The sequence below is a fragment of the Cavia porcellus genome, unplaced genomic scaffold (genome assembly GCF_034190915.1).
Source record: "Cavia porcellus strain 051 isolate PalLab524CR breed Dunkin Hartley unplaced genomic scaffold, mCavPor4.1 scaffold_21, whole genome shotgun sequence".
NCBI classification, from domain to species: Eukaryota; Metazoa; Chordata; class Mammalia; order Rodentia; family Caviidae; genus Cavia; species Cavia porcellus.
In genome coordinates, this window is record NW_026947504.1 from 51,167,989 (window position 1) to 51,185,211 (window position 17,223).

The window sequence follows — 17,223 nt, forward strand, 5'->3', positions numbered from 1 at the left end:
TACATTTAGTAAGCCTCATTATGATGGAAAAAAATGAAAAGGAACTTAAATTAGTAAATGTTCACTGTAAGGAGCAAGATAACTTGGTAGTTCAATGGAAATAATTTTATCGATAGGATGACAAGGATATTTAAAATCTTGCAAACAATTCCTTTTTGATATATACTTTAGTTGACTCCATATCTTGTCTACTGTGAATAATGTTGCAGTGGACATAGGAGTTCTGACATCTGTTAAACATACTGATTTCATTTCTTTTGGAATAAATTCATTAGTAGAATTCCTGGGTCATGTCATAGTTCTATTTTTGTTTTTAAAGGAATGTCTACATTAGTTTTTTGCAATATATCTGTAGTTTATACTCCTGCAAACAGAGTACAGTGGTTTATCTACATTCTTTTGAACACTTTCTATGTTTTTGGTAATGCCCATTAATACAGTAATAAATTAATATCCCTATGATTTTAATTGAATTTCCTGATGATTAGTAATATGCATTTTTATATACCATTGGTATACTGTATATAATCTTTGGAGAGATATCTAATCAAGAAATCTATCAATTTTTAATTGTGTTACTTCTCTTGTGAATGAATTGTTTCAGTTTCTCATAAATTGTGGCTATTGTTTCCTTATCGGTTGGGTGGAAAACAAGAATATAGCATAGTTACACACTGGGACACTAGTTAATCCTAAAAAAGAAAAAAAGTGTGTCATTTATGATGACATGGATTAGTTTGGCAGATATTATGCTAAATGGAATAAACCAGGCACACACACACACAAAAAAAAACAAGTACTGCATGACCTCATATGAAAAATGTAGAAAAAAAGAGTCTTGCAGAAGGGAGGGTAAAGGTGGGTGGATAACCAGAAATACTGCTAAAAGGTTATGTAACTTAAGTTAGACAAGAAAAATAAATTTACAAGATATATGGTGCAACATGATGGCAATTATAGACATGTATCAGATACTTTAAAATTGCTAGCAGTAGATTTTAAGTGCTTTCACCACACACACACACAAATGACAGGAACATATAGCGATACCTACACCAAAAACTTTGGTTTAGTTTTTTTGTGTTTACTTATTTCAAAACATTATATTGTATACTATAAATATACATAATAATCTATTTCCAATTGATAAAAAGAATTTTTAAAAGGAAAGTATCCTTCTTAGACAGAGCATCAAGGAGTCCCAGGTCATAGTTTTCTTTGTCAGTCAACTTTTTCTTTGTTTTCTTTGGAGATCGCACCCCATCTCCTTTCCCTATGATGTGATGTATTCTTTTTTTTTTTTTTTAATATGTTGACACATTTCATCATGTTACAATAATACTTTTCACACTTGGGATAAATTCTTTTGAAAGTAATTACGTGCTCATGACTAAAAGTTCATTTTCAGAGATTAACTTTTCAAAGATTTTCTTTTACTTCTCATTTCCAAGATTTAAAAAAAAAAAATGACTCTATTGACCTGATATACTGCATACGTAAAGGAAATTACCACCGTGCTAGAATAAAGTTCATAAACCATGGACTGATAAAATACTAAGGAAATTCAGAGAATATCAGTTTTTCATTTGTTCCACAACATCAATCTCCAGGTGTCTATGGGGAATACTATTGTAAACATGAAAACAAATGGTAAAAAGTACAATTAAATTCAATTAGCAATAAAAGAATTATTAGTGTATTTCAAAAGTAATGAAAATTAACAGAGACCAAATATATTACATAGATTTACCAATAAAATTTAAGGAAAGCAAAAAGAGAATGATGTAATTTCTGGACACATAAATATGTGAGCTTAGAGTTTATGAAAATGACTTGTATATTATTCTCAAAAGAATGAGAATGATCATAGAAAGCACTATGGGCTCTGTAAAATAAATTGTGTCAAATTAATTTCATTTTCTAAAAGAGAATTTTTAAATCAGTAAAAATGATACAAGATTTGAAAACAAGATGATTGGAAGTTAACAAAAGTTGCTATGTTGCATATTGTTGTCTTCAAAATAGTTGCTCAGATTACCAGACATAGACATTCAAAACTGATCAAAAAAATAAGCACTATTTTGGTTCTTACAACTAACAGGTTTTGATGTGGCTACGTTTCCTAGCTAGAACAAGTGAACAGTGTATTAAAATCTAGCTTTATTGTGATTTTTGATATGTTTTCATACTATATTTGTAGAGAATATGAAGATGAAGAATGTATGCGTCCTGGAGATGGCATATTATATAGACTTAAAATAGGCATAGTCAAATATTTATGTAAGAACAATGATAAAAGGTTCTGTGAATCTGTGTCTCTAGTCCTATACTAATCAATATTTTAATTAATTATTAGAATGAAGATATTAGAAGCAGAATTCATCCATCCTGACACAACATCAATAAATCAAATATTTATTAGGTATCTATTTGTCTCTGGCACTGTGTGTAAAGAAAATGTGAACAGATTGAATGTGAAGGTTAGCAGGGAATTTTACATCATTATAAATTCAGTGTGAATAAAAGTGCAATCATTAAGAAAATAAAATGTGAACCTATCAACATAAGGCAAGTGAAGTATAGAGAACAGTAAGAGTGAATTGTCTATTCACAATACTGAAAGTTTTACATGCTCTTTAATATTTCTTCACTGCTGTCCTTTGAAAAAATTTCTTGAGCTACAGTTTTTTAATCTCTGAAATGAACTAATACTGACCTTATATATCCATTTGTAAGATATAAATAAATTAGAACCATGAATAGTATGAAGCACTTTGCATCAGACAAAATTATCACTCAGTAAATATTTATAATTATTATTAACTCAATATGCAGGTCAAGAGTTGCATATGTTGAGACAGAAGTTAAGAAAGATGTGTACTCTTGATGCACATCAGCTGCCGACCTTAACGTGTTCAACTTATTTCTAGGTCACTATTCTCAATTCTTGGTAGTTAGTCTATTAAGGGCATTGAAAATAAATTGAATCCATTCAGAAAATGGAGTCTGAAACAGCAATAGATCTTTAAACTGTGCTATAAAAGAAGTATATTGAAATATGAAAATTAATCAATTAAAGCCTTGCATTGTTCCAGAAAACTATTTTAAATTGCTTTACAGATCCATACAGTGCAATAGGATAAAATGTCCAAAGCAGCTGAGGCAAAAGGAAATAATATAGTGAAACAAATTAATAAGTGAATTACAGTAGCATTAACAGGAAGCAGGAAGATTTAAGACCAGGATAACACAGAGCCATCATTAGAAATTGCTTCCTTTACTCTGATTTTCTGCCTCCTCACTTTATAACTCACCTAACTGCTGTTCCCACAGGGTATATTCTGTTAACCCCACAGAAATATCCTACTATATTGTTCTACAATTTGAAACCCAGTGTATTAGTCTCATTTCCCTAGCCTCTAGCTTAAATTTGAAGGTGTGTGTTCTAAATGGTTAACTCTTTCTCCACAAGTCATTCTGTGGAGCCACCCCGGATAAAACCCTGGATAAACCTTAATATTTGTCTATCCTGAGCCTGCAAAGTCAATTTCACAACCACATTGCCAGCTACACTTGCAATCAATAAACAATGAGTCTGTTATATTTTATTAGCTTGATATTCTGTTTGACTGTTTCATCCCCAATCATGTATTGTTAAAATTTTCTTTCGTCTTTCCTACCTTCTTTCAGTTTACTAATACCTCACTTTAGGGATTCCTAATTACCTATCTTTTTGCTACAACATCTATAAAGCTACATGCTCCTACGACTCCACCATCTCCTTTTGCTTTATGTAAAGATGAAGGAGCAGGTCACCCTCGTATTAAAGTTCAATTCTTCATGTGTGTTTCTAGTTTCATCCCTTTCTATCATTTGGCAGAATTCACGCCTACAGCTACGGTTTCACTGAAATGCATCATAAACCTCTCCCTTCTTACAAGATAGTTCCATCAATATAAAACAAGCTTTAGAGCCTACATTCTTTAAAAAGCCTTTCACTGACACACAGTGATTTTTAGGTATTTTTCTATTTCTTGGATTCTTTTCAATAGTCCCAATTCTTTAAAGAGAAGCACACACTTCTGTCACTGTAACTTTCATTTCATCCCTCTCCTCTCTGTTCAGACTTCACACTAATGCCTATTTTCAAAATCATTGAGGATCTCTCATATGGCAAATTTCTTAAACATATTTTTCTGTCTTCTAAATAACATTTGGCAGATTTGGCGAATCCTTTTATTTTCTATTTTTGTGCATTCCTCCTTTATTCACAATTGATCCTTTTCAGTTTCCTTTACTGGTTTTATTATTGCCTGACTTTAATATTTTAATGCAGTCTAAAGCTCAATCTTGGATACTCTTTTGCCTTTCTCTGCATATTTTGCTAAGAGATTATATTCAAATCCACACCACAATTACACACACTTTGAGATAATTCACACATTTATATGATCCAAAAAGCTTAGTTATATGTACCAGCTGCTTGTTGACATCTCTATTTGAGCATTTCATGGGAAATAAATCATAATTGACCCAAATGTGAACTCCATAATTCTGCTTTCAACAACTTTCCAAACCTTATATCAGTCTGTCAAGAAAAGGTGTCACTCCTCTCAAGAACTATTTCAATAACAACTCTTATTTGTTCTATCCCTAAATTAAATCTTTAATATACCCACGATTTCCTTGACTACCATTATAGTAAAAGCTACCATTGTGGTTATCAATGCTACTTCAAATTTCTTGTTCATTCTTGCCTTTTAGAACTCACTTTCCAGGAAATAGTCATAGAGATCTATAAGTACACATGACATCCCTGCCTTGCATCTTGTAACTGACTTCCTTTGCTTTTAAAATAAAGTAATTGTTATGCTTTAACTCTTCTTGGATTCTTTGTGTTAGCAGATAAGCAAGTTATTTTTTCTTCAAAATTTTGACAATATTGTTATGGCCTTTGATCCATTTCTATTTTATTCAAGATCCAACATATCCTGTTATTTCTCATATTTTTCTAGCTCCAGTGTAAAATTTAGTATGCTTGAAAATAAGTTTTCTAAACACAGTATTTAAACCAGGTTTCAATTGTTCACCTCTTTCTTCTGTATTGTAGCAATTAACTACATTAAAAGCATATATTTCAATCTCTAGTTTTTTATTGGTAACTAAAAATATTTTGTTCAAAGTAGCATTCTAATTTTAAGTTCTGTAAGCAAAGGCCATATCTGTCTTTTTTACTATTGTATTGTAACTTTATTTATTGCTTGTGGAGATTACATAGGGTGAACTAAGGGAGAAACATAGGATTCAAATGCAGTAATGGAGAAAAGAACAAGTATGGACTTGTAGTAAACTGCCAGCTGTGGAATAGGGACATAAATTCAAGAAGGGTTTTGCAGGTAGAGTCAAGAATACTTTGCGATGGTTTAGATGAGGGATAAACAATGAAAGAAGGACAAGGCAGAGATGACCCAGATAGCAAATGTTTTTGGAAGATCAGACTGTATAGTATTCATATAATTATTCCTTTAACAGATGCAGAAGTTGTGATAGCAAGTGGATTTTGAAAGTAAGACTCTGAAGTATAGCAAAGTGATATATATATATATATATATATATATATATATATATATATATATATGTAAAATATATAAAGTCATAGTAAATTCCAGATATATATCAATATGGATTTCTTTCTTCATGATTATGACAAATCTGGGGAAGTACTTCATAAATACTAGAAAAACAGTTTTGAGAAATGTAGTTAGCTGCCCTGATGCCTAATAACCTGAAAACAACACATGGTTCATAACTTTTAAGGCATTAATAATGAAGCACGCCGTCAAACAACATCTCAGTCATTCAATGACATTAGTAACTCCTCTGCTTGGGAAGTATTCAAAACAGAATATGTGAAGATTTTTGGAGACGAAGAAAGAGGGATCTGATGAGATCCTTTCACTCCTATGTAGAATCATTTTTAAAGTTTCTTATGGCTTCATAATAAAAGAAAAACAGGGGAATCAAAGAAATTAAAATACAACCAATTTCAAATAAAATGCTAGGAAACACTTTTTAAAGTAATATATAATTAATCTGTCAAATGCTTTATCTCACATATTATTCTGACAAACAATGGAGAAATTTTCTACAGACAATGGAATGTAAACTACCTTGTTGGGAAAGACTACCTGAAATTGTACTTTCAGTGTTCTATCTGTATTATGTATTTTTTGTTGTGACAAATCTTCAATATATAAGATACATGAATACCATTGGTAGTTACATTACCATAGATAAAACTGCAAGGATTATCAATCCCTATTCTTTATGAAATAAATTTACTGTTATCTTTTTGTAAATATAAAAATACTCTTCCAGAAAAAAAAAGTGAAGAAGATGGTTGTAGAGAGCACTAGTTTTTGGTAGGAAGGAGTAGAGAAGGGAAGCTGATAAGAAAATATTTTTCCCACCAGTAAGATTCTAGTAACATTTGTGACTTTTAGCTTTGAGACTGCTTCAAGATGCTTTGAAATGAAGTATGAACTACAAATGTATTAGCATAAATCCTTTATAAGGAAAAAAGGAAAATTTTGAGCAGTGTCATAGTCACAAACACCCCATACAAAAATTCCCTTATCTCAATGTAAATGTCTGTGTCTGGTCAGCCTGTTGCATTTTCATTTCATTTAACGTTTCCTTTAAATACCTTATGGTTCAAAGTATGCCACTCTGCGCTCACTGTGTCTTGAGTATGCCCTATGAATTCCTGTAGAAATCTAGCATTCCTTCTTTGGCCCCTTGCCACCTGCAAAGCCTTTTTTATCTGGCAATATCCTTCTTCACAAGGTTCAAAGCTGAGATACCACGGCTGCGGAGGCCTTGTGTAACTTCTTCAGCATTACTTCATGGTCCTTCCTAGGCTTCCTCTACACACAGTACTTTGCCAAAGTATCCTGCCCACCGTACAGTCTCCTTCTGTTCCCGGTCTGTCTTCTTCTTTCATCAGTTTGTGTAAAGAACCTCTGTGATAGATTCTGGTATTTCCAGAAATGACACAGGGTTGGTCACATGGTAGAGCCATAGGAAATTTTGTTGGATGTTTGAGTGAAGGAATAAATCTATGGATAAAAGCTTTTAAAAACAATTCATTTTTTCCCTAACCTATTCATATTAAAAAGTATGTTTTTTTTCAGAATGAGGACATTAAAGCAATGATTTTAAATGATGCTTTTATTCACATACAATAAATGTATAATCACTAGTCAGCTTCCATTCACTGTCTGTCATATTTTATTTCAAAGCATCTTGAAACAGTCTCAAAACTAAAAATCACAAATTCATTTGAACTTCATATAATTTCAAGTAATTATAACAAGTGTTATATTTTGATATTACTCAGATGATAAGTAAACAAAAATCTTAGTTTACTGTCTGCTTGTGTATGAACTTTTTATATCAATTTTCTTTTAAATTGTATAATGGAAAAATTAAAACATACATTGACAAATATCCAGATAAAAATAGTTTTTTCACGACCAACACATAGTTATCAGAAAGAATTGTATTCATTCTTTTATGCCAATTACTGTTCAACTTAAGGAGAACTCCTTTTGCTGGTGATTTTGTAATCCTGATGGCTTGTATTCCTTTCTGGGCTTTGAGAACTAGACCTTAATTATTACTCCAATTGTTTCTCTTTCTCTTTACACCCACATATCAACCCCACTACACACACATATGGGATTGCTTTGAAGTCATATGTTCTACATACATTTGATTATCTTTTTCTCTTCCTATTCTCTTTTCATATAGAGCATCAGGTTTACTTCCCACTCATGTACATGAAATTGCCGTATAGTAGATCTGAAAATATCTGTTGCTATTTCTGTCACTGATTGAATAGGCTATTTTTAATTAGTCACTGAGTTTTCTTTAATTATTTTTTTATTTTAAAGAGAAAAAATGTAAAAACTATGATGCATAATTTTGTAGCAATATAGTAGGAAATTAACAATGATTAATATATTGCATATTGTTATCTTTAAAATAGTTGCTTAGATTATAAGATAAAGGCATGCAAAATTGATCAAACAATATAAGCACAAATCATTCACTTCAATGAACTAAAGAAATTAGTAGTATATATTAGCTATCATATATATTCTTTTCATTTTTCCTCCAACCCAGTTGTGTTTTCCTTTTGAGGAGTTTCTTTCCCTGTCAAAATGTCTATTGCAGATTTTGGTTCTTATTTACTCTTTCAGTTTCTTACATGAGAGGGACAGTATGATGTTGCCATATGTGTGTTAATTTACTCATGAGTATGGCCTCAAGTTGTATCTATTTATCAATAAAAGAGTTTAACTTTATTATAACTGAGTAGCACTTCATTATATAAAAAAATAATCATATCTTTTTATCCATTCCTCTGTTGTTGGGAATTTGAGTTGTCACCAAGATTTAACTACTACAAATCATGCTGTTATAAACATGGATGTGCACATATTGTTGTGGTATGATGTTTTTATTTCTTCTGGGAAAATTTATTATACCTAAAAGTATAATAGTTGAATCAAATGGATCTCTAATTTTGATCAAATGAGATCTCTAATTCCTCTAACTGAGGAATCTCCACACCGATTTCCACAGTGGTTGTACCAGTCTATACTCCCCTCAACAATGAAGAAGTGTTCCTTTTTCTCCACAGCCCTGCTGGGATTTGATATTGGTTGATTTCTTTATTATATCCATTCTTTCAGGGATGAGACAGACTCTCAGTGTTGTTTTGATTTGCGTTTCTTGAATGACCAAAGATGTTGAACATTTTTTCATTTATTTGTTTGTCATTTTTATTTGTTCATCTGAGAATCATGTCTTTAAGTTAGATGCCCATTTTTGGATTTGGTCTTTGAATTTGAGGGGTCTGATTTTCTCCACTTCTTTATACATTTTAGATATAAGTCCCTTTCTCTGAGGGACAATTGGCTAAAACTTTTTCCCACTCTGTGAGTTTCCTTTTTCCTCTGTTGGTGATTTCTTTTGATTTGCAAAAACCTTTTAATAAGATGAGATCCCACTTGTTGATTCTTTGAAGTACTTCCTGTGCAGTTAGAATTTTGTTCATGAACTCTTCCCAGCTCTGTATTTTCAAGATTTCTACCTATTTTCTCTTCCAGTAGATTTAGTGTTTCTGTTTTAATATTTAGATCTTTGCTCCTTTATGACTGTAGTTTAGTATACATTAATAGACATTGGTCTAGTTTTAGTCGTAGGCATGTGGAAAGCCAGTTTTCTCAGCACAATTTATTAAAGAACCTGTCTTTCTTTCATTGAACATTTGACCCCCATTGTCAAAAATACGGTGGCAGAGTTCATTTGTAGTTATAACTGTATTTTCTAATATGTTGCATTGATCCTCATGACTGTTTTTTCTTTTATTTTTTAAATTTTATTTTTTGCCACTACCATGCTGATATTATGACACTAGCTTTCTAGTATGATTTAAAGTTGGGATTGTGGGGCTGGGGATTTAGCTCAGCAGCATAAGCACCTGCCTCGAAAGCAAGTAGTCGTGAGTTTGATCCCTGGTACCGGTAAAAACGAAAAAGCCAAAAAAAAAAAAAAAAAAAAAAAAAAAAAAAAAAAAAAAAAAAAGAAATAAAGTTGGGACTGTGATGCCTCCTGTCTTGTCTTTGTCGATCAAGATTGCCTTTGCTATTCTAAGTCTCTTCTGTTTCCAAAGAAATTTTAGGATTCTTTACTCTAGATTTGTGAAGTATGCAAATGACATTGTTTGGAATTGCATTAAATCTGTATAATAGTTTTGAAAGTATAGTCTTTTCACAATGTTAGTTCTTCCTATCCACAAATAAGGAATATTTTTCCATTTTCTGATATCCTCTTCAATCTTTATTTCAGAAAGCTGCAATTTTCAATATATAGATCTTTTACTTTATTTTTTGATTCCTAACTATTTCATTTTTTTGGATGCTATTGTGAAGGGTGTAATTACTCTAATTTCTCTCTAGTGAATTGTTTCTGTATAGGAATTCTATTGATATTTGAGTGCTGACTTGTATCCTGCTATGCTACTGAATTTGGCTATTAATTCTAGGAGTCTTGGTAGAGTTTTTGGGGTTTTCTATGTAGAGTACCATGTCATCTGCAAATAATGATATTTTAACTTGTTTCTTTCCTTTCATTATTCCTTGTATTTCCTACTAATTGCTCTGGGTGAGGATTCCAGGACTATGTTGAATAACAGTGGAAACATGAGACATACTTGTCCTGTTCTGGATTTAGATTGAAAGCTTTCACTTTTTGTCCATTTAATATAATGTTGGCTGTTGGTTCATCATAAAGAGCTTTTATCAAACTGACCTAAAGATGATCTATTCTCATTTTCTATAGTGTTTTCATCCTGAATAAGTGTTGGACTTTTTCTCCATCTATTGAGACAATCATGTAATTTTTTGTCTTTGACTTTGTCAGTAAGGCATAGTATATTTATTGATTTGCATATGTTGAACCATCTCTACATTGCTGGGATAAATCCCTCTTGGTAGTGTGTAATATTCTTGATGATTTGCTGCATTCTGTTTGTTAGTATTTTATTGAAGATTTTTGCATCAATGTTCATTAGGGAGGTTGACCTGTAATTCTCTTTTTGTTTAGTCTTTCTTTGGTTTTGGTATAAGGGTAATACTTGCCTCCATAATTGAATTAGGTAAAATTGATCCTTTTCATTTCCATTAAAGAAATAAGATATTTCCATGACAAAGAACAGCTCATGTCCAGCAAACAAATCTTAGAGTACCAAAAGACATACTAAAAAGAGACAAAAATGACTACAATTACCACAACAACAATAGAAAGAAACCACTAGGCAGGGCAAGCATTAAACAAGCAATTAAACTCATCTCACCCAAAAGTAAACTTATAAACTAAAAGTAAAAGGATGGAAAACAATATTCCATGCAACAAGAGCCCAGAAAAAAGCAAGGGTAGCTATTCTGTTTTCAGACAATGTGAACTTTAAAACAAAAATGATCAAAAGAGATAAAGAAGATCACTACTGAAAGGATTTTGCCCTGAATGGGCAAGCTGGGAAGCTGAAGTGGTGGGAGGCTGGGAGGCAAGGGGCTCTATCTTGAGGTCACCTTTCCCGCTCCTAGGCAATTTACCTGTGACACGAAATAAATTCCAGTGGGCTACCTGTGCATTACTAATGCCCCTTAGTCACCACCCCAAACCTAAGCTATATGTATGCCCCACACCACGTGTCCGGCAGAGAGAAAGCCAGATCCCAGAGATCATGGAGTCTCTCTCCGCATTCTTAAAATAAAGTCACTTTTATTTCATATTTCTTATCTTTTTAGCTCCGCCAAAAATTCTATGGTTCCCTGACCAGGAATGGCAGATGAGTGACTCCTGGCTCCCAGTGTGAGTCCCCTGCCAATTCACAGACTAGATGGCATCCTGGATTAATTCCTCACTTCTCAGCATGTGGGAGCCACTAAACTTGTTGCTGTTGGTTTGCAAACAACACCGATCTAATTCATTTACTGCAGGTGAGCCAATCCTGTCCAAAGGTTACTCTATGGTAAGGCCAGGCCCCATGCCAGATTTTCTTTCCATTCCCTGGACTGGGGTAATGCTCTCACATCCCTTGGGGCAGCCCCCAGGCAGAGCCATTACTAATCCATGGGAGATCCACTCGTGCCTTGATCAAAAAACACGAGTTTTGGAACCTATTACCATCTGTCTAAGAGGCCAGGTGATGGCCCGACTTGGCTTAGGTCATGTTGTTTCACCTGAAGGTGATTTGATCATGGGGACCACTTCCTGTCCCCCAAAAAATGTACCTATGAGGTGCTTGGTTCAAGTCTACCTAAATCCAAAAAAAGCTGATCTTTTATTTGTAGTTTCTCACACTGATGACAAGTTTGCAAAATCTCTCCATCTTTAGGCCTTTGTTGTAAGACTATGTCCCTTTCTCCCTCTGCTCCTCCAGGATCCCTCCCCTCCCCACACTTAGGAGATGGCTTCTTTCTTTACAGGTTCTCCCCTGTATCTCACACACCAAATCCCACAGCTTTCTCAGTGTCCTCCTTTCCTCCCAGCTTCACCCATTTCTCAATCCCTCCCTGGGCCGTGAGTCAGCCTGCCTTTCCCCATGAGCACTGGGATGGGGGAGGTGTGTGTGGACAGTGCTGGAAGGTATGCACAGACAGCATTGAGTGCAGGCAGGGTGTGTGCAATCCCCCCAATGGGGCTGTGTGGGCTGCTCTGGGCTCTCATATACAGCACCCCAGCTCTGCACCCCACCCTGCGTGCTCCATCCACCCATGTGCGCTGTCCCCCCCCCCCCTGCATGCTCTGCTTGTCTCCAGAGCAGTCCCAGCCCCCGCCCCATCCCCCAAGTGCAAGCAGGGCAGAGCAGAGGAGGAGACAACGGGTACTGGCCGGAGAAAAAGAGGCCAATTCTTATTTCAAGAGATCTTTATTAATTAATCTACAAAAGGGTTCACACCAGCCTTATTTGATATAGTTCAAATCGGCCAAATATATTTGAGTGCATTCTGATTTTATAAGATATATCTGTTGATTGTTCAGTCTGTTTATACTGTACAGATATCTGTCCATCTTTGTCCATTTGCTTGCTCTATGAACAGCTGTTCCTTTTTGTTTGAGCTCAAATATTTTTCCTTTTTTACATTCTCAAACCATTTAATCAAGTTTTATTTAGGTTATAGATAAAAAAAGTGCTTCCACCTAGTTTGCCAGCTGGTTAAAATGGTGCTAAAACTGGTTAAATAAAATTCTTGGGTTGAGGAGACATTGGACAAGACTTTAATTGATGAACAGGTTAAGTGGCCACCTGGTAATTTTACCAGCCTTGTTTATTGATTGAAGCCTGTAATAATCTCCATAGCCTTATGGGAGACACCTCCACTAAAGTTCATATGACTAAGAAAATTCATTGTTGCTGATCTGATGGTATATTCATGCTTTCTAATATAAAACGGGATTGCTTCTGTTGCCTTTTTCTTGTGTTCCAGCCAGGAGATACAAATTAGACCAACATTAGGAAATCAGTCAAATAACAATTTTTTTAACAAAAATTTATATAATGTATGATGACACATGTTTTCTTTCAGATCCAGACATACGCTTAGAGATGCTTCACAAATTTCTTCAGCGTTCAAATGTTAAAACACTCATGGTTGATAACCATTTAATGTTTTATGCTAAGCTTGCTGCCTCTACTCTACTCAATCTACTACTGTTATCAATCTTCTGGATGTTCAACAACTAAAATTAAGAGATAATTATAAATTCCTTTTGGATTCCTTTTGCTGGGATCCATCAGATCTTTTCCAGAAAAAGATTATATAATGTAAACAAAACAACAAGACCAGCACTGGGGTAGAGGCCAGATTTGAGCCTTTCCTAGCCTGTCTGCCTGCCCTGGCTCAGCCCTCCACTGAGCCATAATTAATTATACTCAACTAGCATTAAATGACACTTTAGATGATCTTTTTCCTAAATAAAAAGGTAAAACTAATAAAGTCCATCCTCCAAAACTCACATGGCATTAGACATTCTAACACCATAAAGAGACACCTATATATGACAAATAAATAACATGTCAGTTCCTAAAATTCCCTGGGCCTTATCCTCCTTATGGGAAGCTATTATAATAGTTATGATCATAAATACCCTGTTGATTATATTATTTGACTCCTGCATACTTAAATGATTCTACAGATACCTTCCACTGTGGGCCAGATCCCAAGGCAAAAGCCTAAACTTGGCCCTCAATCCCCACAGGGAGACCTCCTTAATATGGCTTTTCATGTTTTCAACAAAAGGGATAAAAAATAACAATCTGATTTTTTTTAACAGTGGCACTTAGAGCTCTGAGACGGGTAAACCAGCATAAGGTGGAGCTGCCTGAGCCCCTTCTGGACCATACTTCAAATGCAGCAGAAGAACGTTGGGCAAGAGAATGCCCCATTCTGGCATTCCTTTGGGGCCTTACCTCAGGGCTACTGGACTGTCCTAGCCACCAGAGAGTGGCTAAGCCATCCTCCTAACTTCTAGCCCTCACAGGAAATGCCAACACCACCAGATTCATCACTGACAGATCTGCTTGGACTTGCTGCTGAAGACTGATGGGGCTCGGGGCCCACAGCCCCATTAAGGGGCTTCTCAGAGCCCCAAGTTCCACTAGAGGTCTCAGGTAAGTCATTCTGTATACTTGTGGACATAACAGCCACATATAGGGTTCTTCCTGAGCTTTCAGGCCACTATATTAAGTCCTCAGTCTCTGTAGGAGGTATTGATGGCCAACCTATGCAGCCTTACCGACAGGGCCTATTTCATGCAGGTTCCAGACTGCTTCTCCTCTGGTTGATCCCATAGTTTGAGATACCTCTAATCCCACCTGTGCTGCCCATGCCATACCTTTTTAATTCATCTCAGGAATCCTTCAATTTTTCCTTGTGTTCCCCAGTATCCCATAGCTTCCAAACATTTACAGGGACTTAAACCTATAATTAAGCACCTTTTAGACAATGATTTTGTTAAACCTATCCACTCACCCTATAATATTCCCATTCTCCTGGTTCTCAAGCCAGATGGGTCTTAACCGCTAATTACAAGACCTTAAGATACTCAATAGTGCTATTACCCCAACCAACCCTGTGGTGCCAAATCCTTATACCATGCTCTCTCATATCCCTCCCTCCACCACTCATTTTATTAGATCTTAAATCTTAAAAAAAATATTAGTCTTAGATCTTAAAAAAATGTCTTTTTATTCCTTTGTATTTATGCAGACTGACCCAGACACTCTGAGGTCTCAACAGCTTATACCTGTGATTTCTAATAAAACCTCTCCTCAGGGATACATAGCACCCCCTTCCTTTCCTATTCACCAATTTCTCAGACACAGACCTAGTCAAGACTGACAGATAAATTTTACACACATGTCTTGCCACAAAACTCTCAAATATCTTATCACCTATGTTTGTACTTTTGCAGGATAAATAGAAGCCTTTCCCACAACCAGGGAGACTGCTGATGCACTTACTAAAGTCCTGTTACAGCAAATCTTCCCAAGGACTACAACCAAGGTGGAGCGGTCCATCCCTGGTCTTCTTGGCAACCTCAACAGTGGTCAAAGTTGCTAGACTGCCAACCTAGTTTCACATCACTCAGGCTAAGTGGTGCTTTCCCAGCCCTAGATCTAACCATACTTTTCTCATGTTTTGTTATCCAATTTGGTTCCTAATTTCTTACATTCTATTAATTATCCTTTTTATAGCAGGTCTCTCAACAGTCTTTCCTAAAGACTCCCACATCATGCATACCAGAGACAAGTCTTACCTACCTACCCTCTTAACTTTTACCTTTTCAGATGGGGGGAAAATCACCTCTCATAACTTCACTCCTCCTAACCCCACACTTATTTTTCAGAATTCTACCTCACTGTGGCAATGATTCTACCTCAACATGGTCCTAATAAAATGACATATCCAAATCAAAGGCACCTTTACCTCTACCTCACCTTTTAAATATGATAGTGGTCTGCCTCCTCGTAATACCTTGTCTCTTTGTTTTTCCAGTCTAATGTGTGGGAATTCCCCAGGGATAAAGTTGTCCTGGCTAAAACAGATGGTACCAACTTGTACACGGGCATCAATCATCATCCCATCGACACTCCTAAACTCCAGTACAGGAAGCAGTAAAAAAAGAAAAAAGAAAATCTTTGCCCTTTTTCCTAATAACCAAAGACAGGAATGAAAGGATTTTGCCCTGAATGGGAAGCTGCAGCCCTGGGAGGCTGGGAGACAGAACCAAGAGACTCAATCTTGAGGTCACTTTTCCCGCACCAAGGCAATTTACCTGTGGTGTGAAATAAATTCCAGTGGGCTACCTGTGCATCAGTAATGCCCCTTAATCACCACTGCAAACCTAACCTATATGTATGCCTCACACCACATGTCCGGCAGAAAGAAAGCCAGACCCTGGAGTCTGTCTCCACCTTCTTAAAATAAAGACCACTTTTATTTCATATTTTGTATCTTTTTAGCCACATCAGAAATTCTATCAACTACATACTTGTTAGGCTAAAAATTCAAGAGGAAGAGATAAAAACCATAAATATATATGTTCCAATTACAGGACCACCCAACTATATAATACAAATACTAATAGACATGAAAATCCAAATATACATTGACACAGTTGTAACAGGGGAACTTAATACTCCATTGTCACAAAGAGATAGATCAACTCAACAGAAAGTCACCAAAGAAATAACAGAATTGAGTCAAATCTGTGAGGAAATGGACTTAGTAGACATTTACAGAGTGTTATACCCAGCCACATCATAATACACATTCTTCTCAGGTGCACAATGTACTTTCTCAAAAATAGACCATATATTAACCCATAGAACACTCCCAAGTTAATGTAAGGGACTGAAATTATCCCATCCTAAGAGAGAAATATATAACAATGAATTGCCACATCAGGAAAACAGAATAAGCATAGGGACATTAAAAAATATCTGCAATCAAATATTACACCTCAAGCTTCCAGAGAAAGAAGAGCAAGTCATGCCCAAAGCTCATGGAAGGCAGGAAATTATAAAAATCAGAGCAGAAATTGATGCAATTGAGACTAATACAACACTACAAAAAATCAGTGAATCAAAGAGTTGAATCAAATCTTTCCTTTTTTGATAAGCTTGGTTAGGAGTTTATCAATTTTATATATTCTTTCAAAGAATTGACTCTTTGTATTGTTTTCTTAGTCTCAGTTGCATTAACTTCTGCTCTGCTCTTTATAATTTTATCCCGTGTGTGGGCTTTGGGTTTGACTTACCCTTCTTTTTCTAGAAGCTTGAGGTGCAGTATTAGGTTATTTATATGTGCTCATTCTATTTTCCAGATGTAAGAATTTGCTGCTATAAAATTTCCTTTAAGAACTGCTTTCATTGCATCCCATAAGTTCTGGAAAGTTGTATTTGCATTTTTCATTTGATTGCAGATATTTTTTAATGTCCGCTTTAATTTTATCTGAGACATTGTTTGTTCAGTAGTTATTTAATTTCTATGTGATTATGGAGTTTTTCAGTTTCTTTTATCATTAATTTCCAATTTTATTGTACTCTACTCAAATAATATGCTTGGAATAATTTCAACTCCTTTA